The sequence below is a fragment of the Girardinichthys multiradiatus genome, chromosome 13 (genome assembly GCF_021462225.1).
Source record: "Girardinichthys multiradiatus isolate DD_20200921_A chromosome 13, DD_fGirMul_XY1, whole genome shotgun sequence".
Classification (NCBI taxonomy): domain Eukaryota; kingdom Metazoa; phylum Chordata; class Actinopteri; order Cyprinodontiformes; family Goodeidae; genus Girardinichthys; species Girardinichthys multiradiatus.
Genome location: NC_061806.1, coordinates 41,493,689 through 41,515,814, shown reverse-complemented (window position 1 = coordinate 41,515,814; position 22,126 = coordinate 41,493,689). Strand labels below are relative to the sequence as shown.

Here is a 22,126-nt window from a genome sequence, read left to right as displayed (position 1 = left end):
TGAAAGTCTGAGGTGTACAGAGTGAAAAGGAATGGTGAGAGTACAGTCCCCTGTGGTGCTCCTGTGCTGCTGACTACCTGGTTAGACTCACAACCCTTCAGTCTCACAAACTGTGGTCTGTTTGTCAGGTAATCTTTGATCCAGGAGATTGTTGAGGCCTACACCTGAGTCTTCTGGAGTTTCTGACAAAGAAAATCAGGTTGGATTGTAATAAATGTTCTGGAGAAATCAAAGAACATGATCCTCACAGAGCTACTGGCTTTGTCCAGATGACAGTGGGTTTGTTAAAGCAGGTGTATGATGGCATCTTCAACTCCAACTCCACAGCGATAAGCAAACTGAAGGAGGTCCTGATGGTTTACTGTTTGCTTACTCAGGTGGGCCAACAGGAGTCTCTCTAGGACCTTCATGATGTGAGATGTCAGGACAATAGGTCTATAGTCATTGAGGACTGATGGGTGAGTTTTCTTTGGTACCGGAACAAGACAGGAGGTCTTCCACAACACCAGAACCTTCTTCTGGGCCAGGCTAAGGTTGAAGAGGTGCTGCAGAATCCCACAGAGCTGCTCTGCACAGGCCTTCAGGACTCTAGGGCTGACATGATCTGGACCTGCAGTCTATTTCTGGTTCAGTCTCTCCACAGTTGTCTTCTCCTGACTTCACCTGAAGAAAAGCTGCTAAAATCTGTATTTTATTTATTCTAATCACACTTTGTGGCTTCTTTGCATATTGTAACACCTTCACCTGATGTTATGTGTTCTGGGTAAGCACGAGAAGACAGGATTTTATGCTTCATCTCCTGCTGCTGCCAGCATCACTCAGTGGCCTAAAAACACAACAGACTAAATCCAATGAAAAACAGACTTTCAGGAAACCCGGAAGCCTATTAATCAAGGCTTAACAATGTTTTAACTACTGGAAAGCAGCAAATGAGAGCGGATGAAGACTAATGCACAAAAATGTAGGTTAAGCTTTTTTCTGAAGAACCAAAACATAAAATAAAGTCTCCAAAATCCAGCAGCTTTCAATGAGGTTTTTGAATTTTTATGTGATTCTGCAAATAAAAAGAGAACGTTAAAGGTCCTTTATGTGATTCACTGATGTCTGAGCTTTCAACTAACAACCAATCTTTGCCTTGGCTCTGATTATAACTCTGTTTAGTTTGAGTTAGGGTGGTGTCAGATTAGTTTAACGCAGCTCCAACATCTCTGGACATAGTTGAATGTTGTCAGACTTGATTCTGTCTCCAATCAAAATGAAGACATCTTTGTTCGGATATATGCAGAATAAATGAACTCTGGTGCAGGTTTAAATGTTAAAAGGTTAAATCTAAAGTTGAGATTTATATGCCTTGTTTTTAAAATTCTGTGTAACAGATATTTGTTCCTCTTTGTTAGTAGGGAATGATGAAAGATGCCTTTGAACATGTGCATTCAAGCTGAAGCTCTCACTCCATTAGTTGGTCATAATGACTTCCCTGGAAAATCCTTCAGAAAAGCATTTTCTGTTTCTCACTGTGAGGAAAAACAGCTGCACTGAGATAATGGCTGACTTCATTTATATGAGTTTCAAGGTGGTTGTTGATCAGTAAAAATAGAAACTAAAGAGCAGCACCAGGGAAGCACTTTTAGACACTGTAACTCTAAATAAGCTGCTGGCCTGTTCACCCACAGCCTTCTAAGCTGATGTTTATCAATCCTTTTGTTTTAAAGGTTAAGTTCTTAATCTGCTTTGTTAGTAAATATGCAGATTAAAGCTTTTTGAAATGTTTCCCCCTCTACAGAACAATGCATTTACACCATTCAAGGAATCTGGAGGAATTCCAGTGAATCAGTCTATGGTTGAACTCCATTGATGAGGCATTCATCAGGGAACCTTTGTCCAGCTTTACAGCAGAAAGTCACATCCACAAACCTCACCGTGCAGAAGAGCTGCCTGGTGTTAACCTTGTCCAGAGGAGGCGTCTCAGATGGACCATCACTCAGTAGGATCGTGCATTCAAGGAACACATTCCTGATCTTTGTTGGAACAAGTGGCCCATTGTCTGCAACAAACACCCTGCAACCAGACTCTGACTGCAGGAGGTTGTATCATGGTATGAGGTTGTATCTGTGCTCATTTCCGATGATCGTGTTAATGCAGATAAGTCTAGCACAGATTTAAGACCTTTTCCTGCCTTCAACCACTTTCTACATATGTTCTACTGGGCCAGCTGGGCAGTGGCCCCTTTAAGAAGTCTGAAATAGTCAGGGTTTTATTTTTGTGAATGAATGCATGTTTTACAAACATTGTTCCTTATATAAAACTAATAGGCCCATAGGAAGTGTGGTTCGTTAATATTGATGGATTTTTATTAATACAAGCAATACTCAAATATTAAAAAAATTCAGAAGTTATAGTTCATCTTTCAGGACCAACATGGAGCCATCTGAGAGGGGATGTTTTAAACCATCCATCCATTTGTATTTGCTGATATGTAGGCCTACCTATCAATGCTCTGTGATTCACAAGAGTGACTGGGGCACCAAAAACTGGCTCCAGCCCAGGGGCCCATATCTTCCGAAATCTGGCCCTGCCAGTCCCCAACAGAGAATGTTGGAGAATTTAGAAACCAGAAATGAAACCATTACCCCTATTGACCCCTGATGGGACCAAGCAATGCCTGAAGCTCCTCATGGATTGGTTGAACATCTTTAAGCAATGCCTGAAGCTCCTCATGGATTGGTTGAACGTCTTTAAGCAATGCCTGAAGCTCCTCATGGATTGGTTGAACGTCTTTAAGGAATGCCTGAAGCTCCTCATGGATTGGTTGAACGTCTTTAAGGAATTGAAGCATTACAAAGTGGGAAAAACATTTCCTAAAGCTGTTTAATTTGTAGCCTGAATAGCAGGAAGGGATCAGATGTTAACAAAACCATGAAAAAAATATCATTTGTTTACATAGTTTACTTTTATCTTAAGTGATCCAAACAACTGAATTCAATGATTTGGAGGGTTGACCCAATACTCCTGGCAACATAGTGCAGGTAGGTAGGGATGTAGTCAAACTGAACACATTGTGTTCTAAAAATGTTTCTATTGCTAAATGTGAATGAAAACACAAATGGTTATAATTCCTGGATGAAATGATTCATTTGGGCTCTTTTACTGTGAATTTCTAGTTACACCAGGCCCTGCTGCTGTGTGTTGGAGCAGCATCAAGAAGTTCACAAAAATAAAGTTTTATGTGGCATATGTGATGCGAGTGAGCAACCACAAAAATGATGAAATAACTGAGAAAATGACACTAAACTGTTACTGCAGTTAAAAAAAGACCAATGGAAAATAAAATGTTGTTTTTCTCAAACAGTCCATCCCATTTTGTTAAAAAAAAAGTCTCATTTCATCGTAAAAAACCCTAGTCCTCCAACAACCTCAATAAATACAGCTATTCTTTTTGTGTCTTTCCTGCTGTTTTCTGTCTCTATCTCTCTCTCTCTCAACATACCAGCCAGGTAGTTACCAAGTACCCAGAATGCACTGTGGCGTGATGCTCGGGGTCATTGCCTGTTGAAGGACCTCGCTAGTATCTTGCCAGTCCTCAGTAGTAACACTTGCAGGTCAAACAACCCAATGACAAACAAGGACTAATTAAGCTGTTAAAATGGGGAATTATTGATGTTGGGAGAAATTTGCAATTAGTCAACTGTCCGTCATTCATCAGCGATTGTTCTTTTTATGAAGTTTTCACTATTTCTATGAACGTATTATTATCGAAAATACTTTCAACAACATGAAATGTTTCTGCAGATATTTTCATTAGAGTGAATCTTATTTTTAGGATAAACTGCGGCAGGAATATTCATTTATTTCTATTATTTATATATAGATTTCCTTGGGTTCGGTGCAGCGGTTTCATTTGATCTTTAGGGATGACGCCACAGGGCGGGGTTTCCGTACAGCTGACGGCGTGACGTCATTGGCAGGGTTTTCCTACTTCACGTCGCAGGGAGGCGAGGCGACAGAGATTATAACCCCAGAGCCTCACTGCTGCGCTGCCGGAGCTCAGGAAGACCAGAGGCCGCCTCAGACCGCCAGGATACCCGCAGCCACGGAGCTCAGAGACTGCCCCGGCCTTCGAGGACTGTTCAGACCCGCCGCTGGTGGTTAGAGGAGCGGGGTGGACCGCAGGAGGAGCCGAGGCATCGCTCCTCAGCCTCTGCGGAGGAAGACATCCGCTGCTTGGTGGTAGGTGCTGCTGCAGAATTATCTTGGATTTAAATCCCTCCTCAGTAAAATAAAATTACCCCGATAAGATAAACTGAGGCGAAAGGAGGCTTTTGGTCATCATCGCGTCCGTGTTGGCCGCCAGATTCAGCAACAAAACAGCTGTATGTCTGACAGCAATCTGTCCTCATATCTTCATCCAGGGTAGGTGGGAGTTAAACTGCAGTCACATCTTTACCGTTTCAGACCAGTTTCAGTCACTGAAATAAGTCATCTGACGAGAATAATCAGCAATGCTGGTATTTAGGGTCATCTTCAGTTTGGGGCCAGATGTTAGGACCATGTGGGTGTGGTGGTGACATTCTTCCAGCATCATGTAGCCTGGAGAAAACTTTCACAAACACTGGAGCTCAGATAACATCTGGTGAGGGGATGAATGGCTGGTTGCCTTGACATTACTCCTCTGTGGTGTTGGCTTTAGGTGCAGCAGCTGAAATGAAGTCAGCTGTGATTCAGTAGATGTAAAAAGTCTTCACACCCCTGTTAATATGTCTGGCTATTAACAAATCATTTCAGAAGGGATTTTCTTCTTCAGTGTTACCCGTGTCTATTATTGCTCACATGACAAACAAAAAAATCTGTCAGGGGTCAAAGTATCAAAAATAAAAACCTGGTTGCAAACTAATACGTTGTTGAAGCACCTCTTGATTTAATTTTAGCATTAAGTGTTCTTTGGTAGGAATCCATCAGCATCTCACATCTTGTCTCACTCTTGCTAAAGTTCTCCAAATCTCCGAGTCTGAGGACATCTCTTGTCCATAGCCCTCTTCAGGAGATCCTATAGATGTTCTGTTGGGTTTAGTCTGGCTGGGCTATTTTAAAACTGACATTTTTCTCTGATGAAATCATTCTTTGGCTGCTTTTGGTGTATGGTTGGCCTCAAATGCCCCTTTTCCACTGCCTCTTTTAAGGTGGCGCAGCTCCACTCCACTTGGTCCACTCTACTCGACACAGAACCTGTTTGTGTCTGATGTATCCAAGAATGTCTTCTACATGGTTTTTATGTATAAAATGATCCACTAGGATAATTATCTGGACTGCAGCCCAACCAGAACTTATAAATAAGGCTCAGAGGTTCTGATGTGAGGTGGGTATGGCAGGAGAAGCAGAGAGGAGAGACGCTGCTGTCTGGATGGTGAAGTTTGCTTGAAGAAGTTAACATTTGGGCTTTATGTGGAAGTTTTTGTCTCAGCCATGGCTATAACGAGGACCAGGACTTTAAAGCCCAGAACTGTGGGCTTCTGACCGGGGTGAAGTTAGTTTTATGTTGGATGTTGGATATTCGTGCTCCATGGATTCAGCGGGGTCTTCCTCCCGTTTGACGCGATGCAAGGTCAAAGTCTGATTACAGGCAGACGCTGGTTCTCTGAAGGACCGTCAATAAATGTCAGAACCAAACACGCTGTTTCATGGTGGTATAGTTTGGGTGATTTGGGGGAAATGTTTGTGTGTCTGAACAGCTGATTTTATGTGTGATCAGCTGGTTTAGGGTGTTATTAAATACAGCGCCCCCTACCTGCATGTAACTCAGAAAGCTAAGGTGTCATTTTTCTTTTCTTTCAGCCTTCAGGCTGGTTTATGATAAATATCAGAATCAGAATCAGCTTTATTGCTAAGTTCGTACATACAAACAAGGAATTTGACTCCAGTACACTTTGCTCTTTGGTTTTGTTTTTGCATTACAGAATATACATATTTACAATATACAATATACACATATATAATAAAAAGGTGCATTTGCAACATCTGTATGCTGTTGTTTTGTACTCTATTAAATGTTCAGCAGAGAAACAGCCTGGAGGAAGAAACTGTCTCTGTGGCGGCTGGTTTTAGTAAACAGTGCTCTGTAGCGCCACCTGAAGGTAAAGCTCTGAACAGTTTATGTGCAGGGTGTGTGGGGTCTGCAGAGATTTTAGCAGCTCTTTTCCTGACCCTAGACCTGTATAAGTCCTGGATGGAGGGAAGGTCAGCTCTGATTATTCTCTCTGCATTCCTGATTATTCGTTGCAGTCTGGACCTGTCCTGTTTTGTGGATGATCCAAACCACACTGAGATGGATGAAGACAGGACAGACTGTATGATGGCAGTGGAGAAGATGACCAGCAGCTCCTGTGGAAGGTTGAACTTCTTGAGTTGCCTCAGGAAGTACAGTCTCTGCTGGGCCTTCTTTCAAACAGTGTCTATGTGTGAAGACCATCTCATGTCCTCAGAGATGGTGGTTCCTAGGAACCTGAAGTGGTCCACGGCCGATACAGTGTTGTTGAGGATGATGAGGGGTGTATGGGGGTGATGTTCTCCGAAAGTCCACCACCATTTCCACTGTCTTGAGTGGGTTGAGTTCAAGGTAGTTCTGACTGCACCAGTGGACCAGCCGATCCACCTGCTGTCTGTTGTCTGTCAATAGTCAGTCATTTTCTACCGCTTCTTCCACAGTGGGTCGCGGGGGGACCTGGTGCCTATCTCCAGCAGTCTATGGGCGAGAGGCGGGGTTCACCCTAGACAGGTCGCCAGTCCATCACAGGGCAACACACAAACACACAGGACAAACAACCATGCACACTCACAGTCATACCTAAGGGCATTTTAGAGAGACCAGTTAACCTAACAGTCGTGTTTTTGGACTATGGGAGGAAGCCAGAGTACCCAGAGAGAACCCATGCATGCATGGGGAGAACATGCAAACTCCATGCAGAAGGATTCGGGTTTGACCTGCATTGGGCATTGTGGTCCTTAATATTATCGTAGTCGCTTCTGAGTTTGAATTTACTGGTATGTTTGGGTAATTGTCGTGTTGCACGGTCCGGTTCTGCTTAAATGTTTTTACAAATTATCTCACATTTTCTTTAAGCACCCTGTGATCCATGGTAGGACTCATGGTGGATTCTATGAAGGTGAGGAGCTGGTCAGGGTCTTCAGCAGTAAACCACGGCACGTCACGTCACAGTTGGAATGAGGTTCTTTTTCTGAAATGATGCATTTGGTTTTTACCAAACGTGTCCTCTGTTCTGCTGTCCCATGATTCAGATATAGACTAGAATCTGTCCAAAGAATATTTTTCCAGAAGTCCTGGTCTTCATCTATGTTCTGTCTGGCAAACCTTAGTCTGATCCTCATGGTTTTTTTTTACAGAGAAAATGTTTCTTCTTGCAAAAGTCCCATGAAAGTAAAACTTCAGTCTTTGATTGTTCAGATATGCATTTTCATATCCACAGTAGCATGAATCTGCTGTAGGTCTGCAGGTGACATTTTAGAGGTTTCTAAGACTTCTTCTCAGGGTGAAGTTGCTTGGAGAGCCAGATATGTTGGTGGTTGTGTTTCATGTCCTCCAGTAGGAGATGATCTTCCTTGCAGTGGTACTTCTTATAAAATCTTTTTAAACCTTATTGGACTCATAAGTACGAAGGATTTCTGCAAAGTCATTGACCCAATACGAACAATTGGCTTCAGATAGCTTTATTACCAGTTGGCGTAAGAAACTAAACTTGAATGTGCTGTATTGTAACTAGGATCAAAATGGAATATTAAATTTGAATATGTCTGCATGATTGATTGGTTGACTTTATTTCTTTACATGGATTGGACCTGTTAGTCTTGTAAACGGTCTGAGATGACACGTGTAAATCCAGATAATGTGGATTTTGTTATATTCCTCACATGTAAAATTATTTCAGAGACAACGGTGACCAGATGGATAGATTCCGAAAACTGGCCCTGTTCTGACCCGTCAGGCTCTTAAAACAATTTTATCAGAATTTTTATTATGGTGCTTTGATAAACCGTTTTCTGACTTGTTTCTCCTTTGAAGGTAGGCCTGACCATATTATGATTCTGGAAGGGATATGCAGTTGAGTCTCTTTCTTGAGTCTCTGTTCTCAGTCTGTGTCTGGGCCATTTCCCCTTCCTGCTCAGATGGAGCATTAGCTCATCCAGAGCGGGTCCAGGCTCAGGTTCCCCTGGCATGATGGGCTTCAGATTACAGAACAAAACTGGAACTCATGGGTGTGTGCAAAGATCTGGTGCTGCTCAGGCTTCAGTCTGTGTGCGAAGAGAGAGCGCAGATGTTTGCTCTTAGCCACCAAATCGCCTGCAGGTACGACATTAAACATTCAACAGCTCAGCAGTTCGGCTCCCAAACGTTCCTCTAATTATAGAAGCTACCCAGCCGGTTCCCTCCGCATCGCTCCCGACTCTCCCTGTACATTCTCTGTATTTGTGTGTGGGAGAGAGGCGTTAATGAGAAACCGTGGGAAACCGAAAGGAGTCAAACTCTCCATTTGTGGAGCCATCTGCCATCTCATGAACTGTTTCACTCCTTACCAGATTTCTAGATAAAATGAGCAGATCTGTATTACTTTACTGGGACTTTAACATTTCCTCATGAGTCATTTTTTATAAATTACCATTTTTATTAATCACTGGAGCTGATTATTTAACCCGTCTGAGTCTTAAATGATGGGAATGAAAACATGGAGGTGAAATCAGCCATTTGTGGATGAGCACATGAATTTGGGAATGTTCAATTAGTTTCCCAATAAAGCCTCCAATGAACAGCTTCAGAGTCTGTTACAGCCCCCTTTTACCTCCAGATGACAGGCAGAAATTACAAAATTAAAAAGATATGCTTAACTACCTATGACTGGCCCATAGGTGGCAGTAACATGTTGAACCCAAAAGAAGAGCATTTGGAGTATTTCCTTCAATACACGTTTAAACATGTTGTGGTGAACAAAGTGTATTCGACAAAATCAGGATAAATTTTAGCAGATTTAAAAAAGAAAAGGGTCAAAAATAAATTACTTGATGTGGTTTTTTAACACATTAAATAAACTACCACATCGTTTTTCCATAAGTCTTAGCTAACATGGGTTCTAAACATGGGAGTTTTAAAATTTCCCTGAATTTGGAAATATTTTTTTTCCTTCACCAAAATCACAATTTGATTTTGGATTAAGTAGAAGGAAAATGTGTGCAAAGCAGGGAAGTCAGTTAGTCAGTTAAAAGCTGCTAAAACAACCTGTAACACAGCTGTGCAGCTGAAGGTGGAAAAGCTGAACACAAAACCAGAACCTTTCACTTAAAGCTGGTCAGATAATCCTTTATAACTGCTTAACTACGGACCGGTCTATCACAATATCACTTTATTAATTCCAGATTCAATCCAGTATCAGAGTAGACAGGCCACACTGATGTTAGAGTAACCTGTGTTTGTTTGACCATCAATCATTAATCATTTAGAGTAGTTGTGTGTTGGTGCATGAGTGTGTTTGTGTGTGTGGGTGGGTGAGCATATGTGTAGAAATAGGTGGATGTGTGTAAGTGCGAGTTTGTCACCTGTAATTTGTAAGTTTGGCAGGAACGGTAGAAGGCCTGCAATCCACAGCACCTGAGGGCAACAAAGGGAAGGTTGACCCGACCCCGGAAGGTAACAGTAGTCTCAGACAGCCACACATAAAGCATCACCCCAGGTCAGCCACACGCCCAGCACAGAAGTGGGTCGCTATTGGCTGAGCCTTGCTGGCACAGGAGCAGCAGCCCCCAACATGTTGAGCAGGCACCAGCTCATTGCTGCAGCTGGAACCCGGAGGGACCAAGGTAGGGGAGGGCACATCTACTCCGGGGGACAAGTCCCTGAGAGGCCTAGATAGAGGGAGACCAACTAGGGCCCAGCGCAGCCCCCAAGGCCCTTAACCAGCCCAACACACTTCCGGGAGCCATAGGGCACCAGATGGGGGCCCACCACTCTGGGATTTGCACCGAGCACCCAGACAGACAACACCCTACCAAGGTGGGCAGGACCCTGCTAGGCCCACCCCAGGGCACCGTCAGAGATTCCTAGGCCATCCCCACACCCACAGTTCCTGCCGAGCCGGCACAGACCCTGTGGCAGAAGCCAGGGGGCCCTGCCTGGTCCACCAACCACACGCCCCCCTCTGTGGTGTTTGTGTGTGTCTGTGGTAATGTAAATTGCTGTGATGAATGCAGATGTGTATGTCTAAGTTGCATTAAATTTGGAGTTGTGGCTAGGGTTTACAAGACCCCACTGCTTGTTGACAGTAGTCTCCCCCACCCCACCCCCAAATATAACAGAGGGGGATCATTGCATGGTGCTCTCCCCATGCCCACAAGCCCTATTGTCCCACACTACTGTGTGGTGTTACATGTGTGAAGACATATGACACCCCAAGGAGGCCCCCACAGAGCAGCTGAAAAAATTGGTGAATAGAATGACGTTTAACCTTGTCATGCCTGTTCAGTTCACGATATTTTTATTCATTTGGATTTTTCCCCACTGACCCAATGTTCTATGTTTCTAAAAATCTTTCTTGGGTATCTTGCATCTCTATCAACATATAGAAAACAGTTTGTTTAATCGGTAACAGTATTTAGAGTTCAGCAGGGGATATGGAAATGGGCCAGCATTGTCCTGTTCCACCAAAAAAAGACGTGTAACGTTTTTCAGCTTCAGCAATATTACTCCACCGTCACAGACCCATATACCTTTACTAACACACTTACCACCTCTTACTCCAGATATGACACCACTGACTTCTCAGCTGCCTGTGATGAACCCGTAATGCTTAATTGACATGATCCATCAACATCTCCTCCCGTTACAGAGGAAGATGTTTGAAAGGAGTTGAGCAGATATAAAGTGGGCAAAGCTATGGCACCCGATGGCATTTCTGCCAAGGTGCTTAAACTCTGTGCCCTGGAACTGTGTCCTGTATTGTTTTCCATCATGTAACAATCTTACAGTACTGCATGGTGGCCTACACCTTGGAAAACATTAATAATCATCCCTCTGCCAAAGAAACTATGCCCCTCAGAACATGTTGCACCAACAGCAATAGTGAGCAAATGTTACAAAAAATTGATTTTACGTGCTATCTTGCCAACTGTCGATTCCCACCTGGACAAAAATCAGTTTGCTCACAAGGCGAGGTACGGAGGATGCTGTTGTATGTCTCCTCCATGCTCTCCTCCAACATCTGGACACACCTGGCAACTTTGCAGCAGTTCTTTTTGTAGATTTGAGTTCTGCATTTAATACAATCCAACAACACCTGATGATACACAAACTACAGCAGTTAAATATTCCTTCCAACATTATCCACCTGATCCATAGTTTTCTGAGCAGCAGACCACAGGCAGTGAGGATAGGCACTAACATATCCGACCCCATGATTACCAACAAAGGAGCCCCGCAGGGTCATGTCCTTGGTCCTTTCCCCTACACACTGTCCACCAATGACTGAATCATCTCTGTCAGGTCAATGGCTCTGTCACCAGTCTGTGATAGACTATCAGAGATCAGTCATGTGCTTCACACGGTGGTGTAAAGATAATTATCTCTACAATAACTCAGACAAAACAAAGGGCATGATTTTCACCTCGCCCACTTTCAGCACAAACCATGTTTTCATCAATGGCAGCATAATAGAGCAGGTCACTACATTTAAATATCTTGGACTCACCCTGGACAATAATTTTACCTTTGAATATCATATCAAAGATGTTCATAAACGCTCTCAACAAGGATTACATGTCCTTCACACACTCAGTGCCCTTGATGTTGCCCCTCATCTTCTGCTGCTACATGACCAAAGAGTTATTCAGTCCATTTTGCTGTACTGTTCTACCTGTTTTTACACCATGCTGTCAGTCGCAAATAGAAATAAGCTTCTCAAAATCACTCTAATAGCAATCGAAAATATTCTGTTCCCCCACACCACACATCACAGAACTCAATGACAGAGCAATGGCCCATCTCACCTAATCAATTGTTTTGGAAAGAGGTTATGGAGCAGCTGCTCCATAACCTCTTTCAGCTCCTGCCCTCTGGACGCAGACATTGGACCCTTAGATATGGAAGAGCACCTTTTAAAAGAAGTTCTGAAAAGCTGCCTCATTGATTTATTTGGCCATTGTGTACATTGTGTTTTATATGTATGTATGTATTTATATGTAAGATCAGAAGGAAACTGTCTGTCTGTCTCCGACTGACTGATCCATGTTTCATTGAATGTTTGGAGGATTTTACAAACACACACACACACACATATACACACACACACATATACACACACACACACACACACACACACACACACACACACTCTCTACATGCAGATGCCGTTACTTCCAGAGAAGAGATCTGCCTTGTGTCTGGATGTGGGTCATTTCCTCCATTATCTTTCACCTCAGCCTCAAGTGTTTATGCCGAAGTATAATCAGTGATGTAACAGCAGTACATGTCTCCTTCTTTTCTGTTTACCGTAACTAATCTCTTTAAACAATTTCTCTTTTCTGATCTGTTCCAGGTTTTGATTTTTTCCACAAACAATAGACTGAAATGCAAATGAAAGCTTCATTGTTTTGTTGTTCCAGGGCAGACAAAAATCAACCACATGCCTTTAAAAAAGAAAAGCAGAAATTATTCAGTGTGTTCAGATTCATCTGATTCTTTCTTTGTTTTGTGATTGATCAGTTTGGACGGCGTAAATCCAGCTGACCTGAGCAGGTTCAAGCATAAGCTAATTATATTGGGCATTTATGTGATAGGCCAACACAAAGGAGTGCATTATTGGGAAGTGGAAGAAAGATCATTTATGATATTTCTGCAAATCAAAATCTGAAAAGTGCGGCTTTTGTTTGCATTCTGATACCCCTAAATAAAATCCGATGGAACTAGCTGCTTTCAGGAGTGCCCTAATTAGCCTACCTGTATGTAATTCAGATGGAGCTAAATTCCCATAAATCCATGCTCTTTATTTACAGGTTGTAAAAGACTTTTGACTGGAGTGGAGGTTCACCTTCCAGCAGGGCAAAGAGCCTAAACATCCAGCCATAACTACAATGAAATTCAATTCAATTCAGTTTTATTTCTATAGCACCAATTCACAACACATGTTGTCTCAAGGCACTTCACAACAGTCAGGTTCATACATTCCTATTAATCCTAATCATTGAACAGTGCAGTCGGAGTTAGTTATTTATTATTTATTCAAATTGGATAAAAAGTTTTTCTATCTAAGGAAACCCAGCAGATTGCATCCAGTCAGTGACTTGCAGCATTCACTCCTCCTGGATGAGCATGTAGAGACAGTGGACAGTCACTGGCGTTGACTTTGCAGCAATCCCTCATACTGAGCATGCATGTAGCGACAGTGGAGAAGAAAAACTCCCTTTTAACAGGAAGAAACCTCCAGCAGAACCAGAACCAGGCTCAGTGTGAGCGGCCATCTGCCACGACCGACTGGGGGTTAGAGAGAACAGAGCAGAGACACAAAGAGAACAAAGAAGCACTGATCCAGGAGTACTTTCTATGGGAAGGAAAAGTAAATGTTAATGGATGTAGCTCCTTTAGTCGTTTCATCTAGAAAGAAAGAACAGATAAACTCTGAGCCAATTTTCAAGGTTAGAGTCTGAAAGAGAGAACATAGAGTTAGTCACAGTAGAAGCTCAGTCAGTAGCCATGTCTAGGAGAGAGAAAGGGTTAAACACTAAAAGACAGGGCCATGTGGATCATATGTAGAGGGTGAGCATTAAGTTGTTGCCAGCAGAAGCTCGGACGATTCCCCTCTCCAGAAAGGTGTCACAGGTAGACACAGAGCCAGGCCAGGTGTAGCTTCTAGGAAGAGAAAAGAGAGAACAAGGTTAGAAGCTGAAATAACAGCAAATAATGCAGAATTGGAGAGTAGTGTGAGAATGTAGCGAAGAGGGTGAAAGTGGTCATTATGTCCTCCAGCAGCCTAAGCCTATAGCAGCATAACTACAGAGATAACTCAGGATAACCTAAGCCACTCTAACTATAAGCTTTATCAAAAAGGAAAGTTTTAAGCCTAGCCTTAAAAGTAGACAGGGTGTCTGCCTCACGGACTAAAACTGGGAGCTGGTTCCACAGGAGAGGAGCCTGATAACTAAAGGATCTGCCTCCCATTCTACTTCTAGAGACTCTAGGAACCACCAGTAAACCTGGAGTCTGAGAACGAAGTGCTCTGTTAGGAACATATGGACCAATCAGATCTCTGATGTATGATGGAGCTAGATCATTAAGGGCTTTATATGTGAGGAGGAGAATTTTAAATTCTATTCTGGACTTAAAAGGGAGCCAAAACCTAAAATTCCCCTTCTCACATTCTCTCATCTAAGCTGATTCATTTGTTAGAATGGTCTACTCAAAGTCCAGACCTTAATCCAACTGACAGTCTATATCAATACTTTAAAATTGATGTTCACAGATGTTCTCCATCCAATCTAACTTAGTTTGGAGAATTTTGCAAAAATGAATAGGAAAATATTTCAGTCAGTAGATGTTCAAAGCTGGTAGAGATCTTCCCCAGAAGAACTGCATCTGGAACTGCTGTGTAGGTGGTCCTATGAAGTACTGACTAGTGAGCTGAAAACAAGTGCACACCACACTTTTCAGATGTATAATATAACTATTTCAGCCATGTCCCAATGAGAGGAGACCATTTAAAGACCATAAAACATCCTCTCTGACCTCGTCACATCTTGAAATCCCACCATTTTTAGATGGGGTGACGTTTAACTCTGGGTTTATAATTTTTTCATTTAATTTTATTTAAATCTAAGAAAAATCCTTGATGCTTTTTAGTGGTGTTTTTATTGGAAGAAATTAGAAAATGAAGGTCAATGAACTGCTGTCCACGGCTCTTTACAGCGATATGTAGCTGTGAGCTAAAATAGCAGGAAAATAAGGACCAGTTACGTTTCTAATGGCAGTTTTCACTAAATTTCCAACTGAATCCCATCACTTCTTGGAGATGAACCTGTTCCATGGAAACACCAGAATGGAGGCGGCTTGGCTCCCATCATTAGTAATGGGACGTGATTTAACAAGTCAATATTAGCATAAACAAAAATCTGCTTCTGGGGTTGACCTGAACTTCCCAGTCTGCACTGAGACCAATCTTAATGGTTCTGTTTTTCCGGAACTGTTTGAAAATAAATCCCAGTACAATAAGTTGACAATGTTTTTGCTCTTTGTCATTTCTTAGAAGGAAGAGCAGTACTTCCTTTTTATTCTGTCGTATATTAAACCAGTAATTACCTCTGCACCGGACGTTTCCTGACAACACAATAATGACTGCTTTTATGCTCTTTATAAACTCCCCATAACAATGGGTCCATAGTCTTCATCAGCTTGCAGATAAGGATGTAGTCAGAAGCCCACAGAGTGGTTCTTCTCAGCAGACCAAAGCTGAATCTGATCAGTATGCTGGTTCTGTGTGAGTTCTCTGAGTTTCCTCAACAACCCGCATGTTCAGACATATTTGCGTGAAACTGGCAGCAGTTTTAGTTCACATTATGCTGCCAAGGTAATTTTGCAAGTTTCTTCAGGGCTTGATGCAGCCCTGCAAACTGCTGTTGGTGACTGATGGGAATGTGACCGAAACTGTTCCTACAAACCCTTCAGTAGGTTTCCACATCCATACTTTTAGGAGTATAGATGAAATATTTGGTGAAAAGAAATACTTTCTGAAGGACTCTCCAGCTGAAAACTCTTCTTTAGGACTCATTGAAAACATTTCATTCTGGTGAGATCTTCAGATTTGGAGGAAAGACACCTGTTGCTTTGACAAAAGAAAATCAGACTCTTTATGTCTAACAGAAGCATTTAGTTTTAAATGATGGTGCATGCCAGGTATCTGCTGTATATGAATGTACGGTTACAGGACGTCAGCATAAACAAAACCAGACATTAAAGTAAACGTAGGGGAATGGAGCCACAGTGGAGCTGATGAGTGGTGTAGAAATTACTGCACGAGAAAGGCTGTTTGGCTGCAAGCAAGCAGAGCGTAACATAAAAAAGCTCAGTTTAGTGTGTGAGGTGATGTAAAGCGTGAAAGCTGAAGTCTCTAAGGGTTAACTGCAGGTAATTTGGATAAAACCAGAAACCACACCAAGACAGGGGAACACTGGAGTTGCTCCTGGATGCTGAAAACAGGAGTGGGCCTTTCCAGTCTTGGAGGACCGGTGTTTCGCATATTTTTATGTAATTTCCTACTTGAACAGACCCGATTTCAATGAGCAGGCTTTTGGAGAACATAATAGCAGGCTGGGAAGATAATGCTGGGGTTATCTGGAAAGGCCGAACTCAGATCTAGGATTGCCATCATGCTGGAGTTGGGTGTGTTCCAGCCGGAAGGTCATAAAACCAGCGTGATTAGCTGAGTGTTGTGTTGCTAACTAATATTAGTGATTTAGCCCAATAAGAATGAATCTCACCCTATTCTTTGGATTCAAATAGTAAAAGAACATGTTTACAAATGGAGATGTACTCATTTGCCTCTGGTTTAATGTGATTCACTGAACACAGGGTATTTCACCGACCTCGGGAGGCCACATCTGACCTCACATCATTTGCAAAGAAAAGAGCGGCAGAGACAGAGGCTGGAGAGAGCTTTGGTGGTATAATTCTCTGTATTTTGGACAAAAACACAAATATTTCATGTTTCCTTCTTCATGTTTAGACATGGGCTGATGGCTGGTATCAAGATCTACCAAAGCTTTCAAAAATAACTTTTTGCAAAGCTCTAAATGTATCGCTTTCACAGTTTTATGTCATATTAATGGGATCCCAGAGAACAGTCTGGAGAACCAGAGTTTCAGACCCACCCTGTGCCCGTCCGTTTTTTACCTGTGTCAAAGCACAGGACTGCTTGATTATGGCAATAATTATAACCACAATTATTTTGGTCAATATTAAAATCCTGATTATTTATAATGAGTACTCAGAGTCTGGAAAAACAATTTTCCCTTTAAATAGCCAATAGTTTTATATAATGTTAAGATATAAAAAATAAAAACAAATAAAATCAGTAATACGGGGTAGTTCAACAATCTCTAAAACTGAAAATAAATAAAAAGATATATTAAGATATATATAAAAACTAAATTATAACATACATAAATCATAAATAAAATAACAGTTATGGCTAATAATAAATATGACTAAGTTATGTCCATCAAACATTTTGCCGCACAAAGCTTCAGGACATTTTGATGATATTTATTCGATTACTTTCATCCACTTTCTTTATTAGATACCAACTGCTCACTCTGAACAGATCGGTGGCAACAGTAGGAATATCTGTTGCTCAGATCATGTTATACATGTTAGTTTTAAACCTGTGTTGGCCCATGCATCTTCATGTTTTAGTTACAATTATGTCAGAGCCTATCTGAAATAAGTGTCCATCTCTTTGCAGAGCAGAGCTGAAGCACAGCAGAAAGGGACCTCTTAAATTATAGCTGTTAAAAATTAGTTTCTTTGTGAATCAGCTTTGTGTAGATGGAGTAAAGTCTATTTCCTCAGCTCAACTCTATTTGGGGCAAAACCAATTCTAATTTTTATTTAGAGAGTAAACCTATCAAAAGGCTTCTGTCATATCCGGTAAATTAAATCAGAATTAGTAAATGTACTAAACATTTCTTTATTTTTCCTTGTATTCAGTTTTCAGGCCACTGTTGCTCCATGGAAACAGAGGTTTCTTTCCAACAGGGTCTGCTAGCCTTTTAGCTAATTAACTCTTATCAGCTCTACCCCAAAACACAAACACACACATAATACATTATTAGCTGTTTGTTGAGTAGCGGACCACCTGCTCCATCCAGAGATGGCTGCCCCCCGTCAGCATGCCCCCGTCAGCAGATTAGCAGGGTTTTAGTCAGTATTCTTGCGAACAGGATGAAGGTCTGAGCCGTGTCGCCTGCTGGACTCCGGCTTTCTGCGGATCTGCTCGAGCAGAAACAAAACAATGTAATCAGTCTGTTTGGGCTTTTAGCTGACGCTCTGATAAGTTGTTCTGTTAAAAGCTGAGCAGAATAATCCTGATTGGTGAAAGAGCAGAGTGAATACAAAGCAATATTTGCTTGAAAAACAGAAGAGTTTACAGTTAATTCATATGATGCTCCACATATATACTGCTCGACTCCCCAGTTCGTCTTCTGTACAGAAACAGTGAAGCAGCCTCAGTTTTTAATACTGAAGTAAAACAAAAAGCAATGTTTGGAGCCAGAGGCCAGCAAGAAGGAAAACTGAAAGCTGGCAGCTTTAGTGGGAATTAGGAACGACTATAAACGTCACTGAAGTTCTGAGGAAAGGCAGGTTATTGATGGGACTGAATAATCACTTATGCAGAAACAGAACAGGAGGAAAACATTTACTCAGTGAACTGAAAATTAAGCTGCATTTGTTCCTGAATGCCTTTTTTATCTTCGTGTGAACACTTTAACCTAACAACACATCTGTAAGGAAACGTGATTCTAAAGTTTGGCACTATTGGAAATTTAAAAGTTTCTGTTTAGGTTTCACGTCTTAAACTGAATTCAGAGTAAACTGGCCAGAATGTTACAGGTGTACAGTTAAAGCGCAGCTAATCTTGCTAAAGAAGAATAGGACTAATGAAAAAATGTATGAGTTCATTTTTACTCAAACTATTGGTTTTCCTCCAAATTTAATTAACATTCATCTGAACTTGTTCCCCAACTGATGGGCATATCTGTAAGGCAAATAAGCAATGGCCTCACATAGATAATCTCGCATTTAATCTCGTAGATAATCTTGCAATTAAAGCTCAACCTGTCACTGTGTGTACATAATCATTTGGGGAAACGATTTCTCTTTTATTTTAGAGTTGATCTTTTTCCCCCTGTATTTTCAGTTGACATAGGTCGCATACATGTTTTCCTTAAAAATGCAACTTTTAACAGCTGTAAAATTTAATGGAAAAACCTTTAGTGAACAAATTAAGCCTATATTTAACTTTCTGCTCTGTTCTATCAAACCCCCAGTCGGTCGTGGCAGATGGCCGCTCACACTGAGCCTGGTTCTGGTTCTGCTGGAGGTTTCTTCCTGTTAAAAGGGAGTTTTTCCTCTCCACTGTCGCTACATGCATGCTCAGTATGAGGGATTGCTGCAAAGTCAACGTCAGTGACTGTCCACTGTCTCTACATGCTCATCCAGGAGGAGTGAATGCTGCAAGTCACTGACTGGATGCAATCTGCTGGGTTTCCTTAGATAGAAAAACTTTTTATCCAATTTGAATAAATAACTGAATCTGACTGAACTGTTCAATGATTACGATTAATAGGAATGTATGAACCTGACTGTTGTGAAGAACCTTGAGACAACATGTGTTGTAAATTGGCGCTATATAAATAAAACTGAATTGAATTGAATTTCATTGTAGTTATGACTGGATGTTTAGGTTCTTTGCCCTGCTGGAAGGTGAACCTCCACTCCAGTCAAAAGTATTTTGCAACCTGTAAATAAAGAGCATGGATTTATGGGAATTTAGCTCTGTGAAGAGCCTTGAGATGACATGTGTTGTGAATTGGCGCTATATAAATAAACTGAATTGAATTTAATTTAAGTCATGTCGCTCTAATCAATCCCGAAGTTTCAAGGCCTCCTTGCCATCACCCTAATCAGTAGCTCCTTCCACAGATTCTCTACAGGCCACTCCTAAATGTTAATATAAATCTGGGGAAACATGTTGATAAAATGAAAATGGTGAATAGTTTTGGGATGAACTTGGATGCTGTAAAAGCTCAGTTATCCAATATATAAAGAAGATACAAAGATGTCATTTATTTTTTCTTGAAAACTGCTGCTGTGCTGAGTTGAGGTATTTTACTGGTTTTGGTGTAAAATTATAGGCATTCATTTTACAGAAATCTGACTCAAAATTAAAAGTAGTTCTATAACTATAACTATATGTATTTAATGGAAAATCCAACTATTTATTTAGCTGTTATATATAAGTTATGTTGACTTATATATTCAAACAATATACCTGAAAGGAGAAGCTTCCTCTAACAGCTGCTGATATTTATGTGAATTTTCTCTCAACTGTGATGGAAAATCAGATCTTTGACTTCAGTTTGTGTTTTTTTTCCAGTTAAACTGAGCATTTTCCTGCTTTATTAATGTAATCCTGCTGCCTTCATTGATCTAAGGCTCCTGTTTCCCCCTAAAACCATTACAGCTGCTTATTTAAATGCAAACATTGCCTGATGTGCCTGTTTGTGTCATGATAACCTCGTTGCGTGTTTGATGTGGACATGATGACACATGTCAAGGTTGGCGCTGGATGGTCTGGTTGTGTAACAGCAATCAGCTCTCACAGCAGCACACCTGATTATCCTCAGCTTCATGGAGATGTTGGTGCTCATCTTAATTCCTCATTATTGCCTTTATGAAGAACACAGAGTGGCTTTACAGACTAATTGGTTTGTTTTCTTGAGTTTATTTGAATAGGGTTTGCTGTGCAGAATAAAAAATCGTTTTAATCAGATGCTTAACCAGAAGAAAGGCTGCCACTTTTCCTTCCTCTGATGTTGGAACAAATCTTCTGGTTTTTAGAAACTGAAAGCAGACGTTCATTGTCCGCATTATAATTTCTGGATCTCACCACACTCTTCCTCCTTGTGCTGATGTGTGTGGGATTGTGTCCAACCAGTTCCAGCATGTAGGTTGGATGTGTCCTGCGGCAAAAGAGAATGGAGGATCCTGAAGTTTAGATTCAAGGTGTGAAACCAAAAAGTTTGTCTGAGGAGATCTGAGTGCAGCTTTCCTGCAGCTTCTCCCTTTCTGTATTTCCTGTTTATCTGACCTCCTGTTTGTCTCTGACTCAGAAAACCCAACATGAACTTGGATCTGGGCCATGATGTCACTATGAAGAAGTTGTGCTGCTCGGGCATGTCCCCCTCAGAGGCAAATCATTAAAGACGGCTCTCATTGCTAGTTTTGGGCTGAAAGTGTAAGAAGTGGAAAATATCAGCTGGGATCCTTATGATCTACAGAAGAATAAGAAATTAAGATTTAGCCAGAAATCGGTGATTTGTTCGTCTGATTCACACACAGCAAATCAAAGTCTAAATAACTTTCAGCTAAACCATCCATAGTATCTCTGCCATATGTTTGGTAAATGGTAAATGGTCCGCATTTGTGTAGTGCTTTATACAGTCAGCTTTTCACTACAATCAGTCAATCAGTCATTCACCCATTCATGCTCCAATTCGCACACTGATAGTGGTGAACTTCAATGTAGCCCCCAGACGTGGGGCGTGTCCTGTGTCCTTATATAGCCCACTGTGACATCAGAGCTGTGACGCCCCTTCCTATCAGCTGCAATTCCTGCTGGGAGTTGTGGTTGCAGACCATACTGGGGTATATAGTAGCAGATGACAGTGGGAGGTATAGAAGCGAACAAATGGTTCAACAGAGTTGTCCTGTGGACAGATTCTTCCAACTGAGCTGTAAGTTTCCGCAGCTCCTCCAGAGTTTCCATGGGCCTCTTGTCTGCTTCTCTGGTTAATGCTCTCCTTCCCCAGCCTTTCAGTTTATGTGGACGGCCATGTTTTGGTAGGTTTGCCTCTTTTCATTTTTGGATGATGGATTGAACAGAACTCCAGATGTTTAAAGCTCATTTAGTCCAAGATTAAACGGCTCACAGATGGACTTAGTTTGGTGACTTCTGAAGCCTGCATCAGATTTATTTGGGCGCATCAGAGCCCAAATAAATTTTTATCTGTGACTCATACATTCTTTTTTCATAATACTAATTATGCTTTTAATCAGTCTATCACATAAAAACCCAATAAAATACATTTGTGGTTGTAACGAGATAACAGTGTGAAACGGTTCATGGGGTATGAATACTTTTGCAAGCCACAGTAAAACAGTTGCGGTTTGACTGAGCATGAGCAGCCAGATCCAGCATGAAGTGGTGGCATTTATCCCAGGAGCCATTCACAGTTTAAAAGTTCTGTGTTGATGTTTCTGTTCTGCTTTTCTGTCTGTTTGCTTTTATTTGGCACATTTGTGGTC

At 41.5% G+C, this 22,126-nt stretch overlaps 1 protein-coding gene across 4 annotated transcripts in view; it reads left to right on the top strand.

Annotated features, from left to right (window-relative positions):
- The first annotated feature begins 3,967 nt into the window (after positions 1-3,967).
- The window catches only part of rnf19b (ring finger protein 19B), a 50,074-nt gene continuing 31,915 nt past the window's right edge, over positions 3,968-22,126 (top strand). For 3 of the 4 annotated variants that reach the window (XM_047383948.1, XM_047383945.1, XM_047383947.1), the window contains exon 1: positions 3,969-4,227. The gene's annotated coding sequence lies outside the window, so the exon portion shown is untranslated. Of the gene's footprint in view, positions 4,228-22,126 lie in introns of all 4 variants that reach the window. The other variant, XM_047383949.1, reaches the window with a different exon arrangement.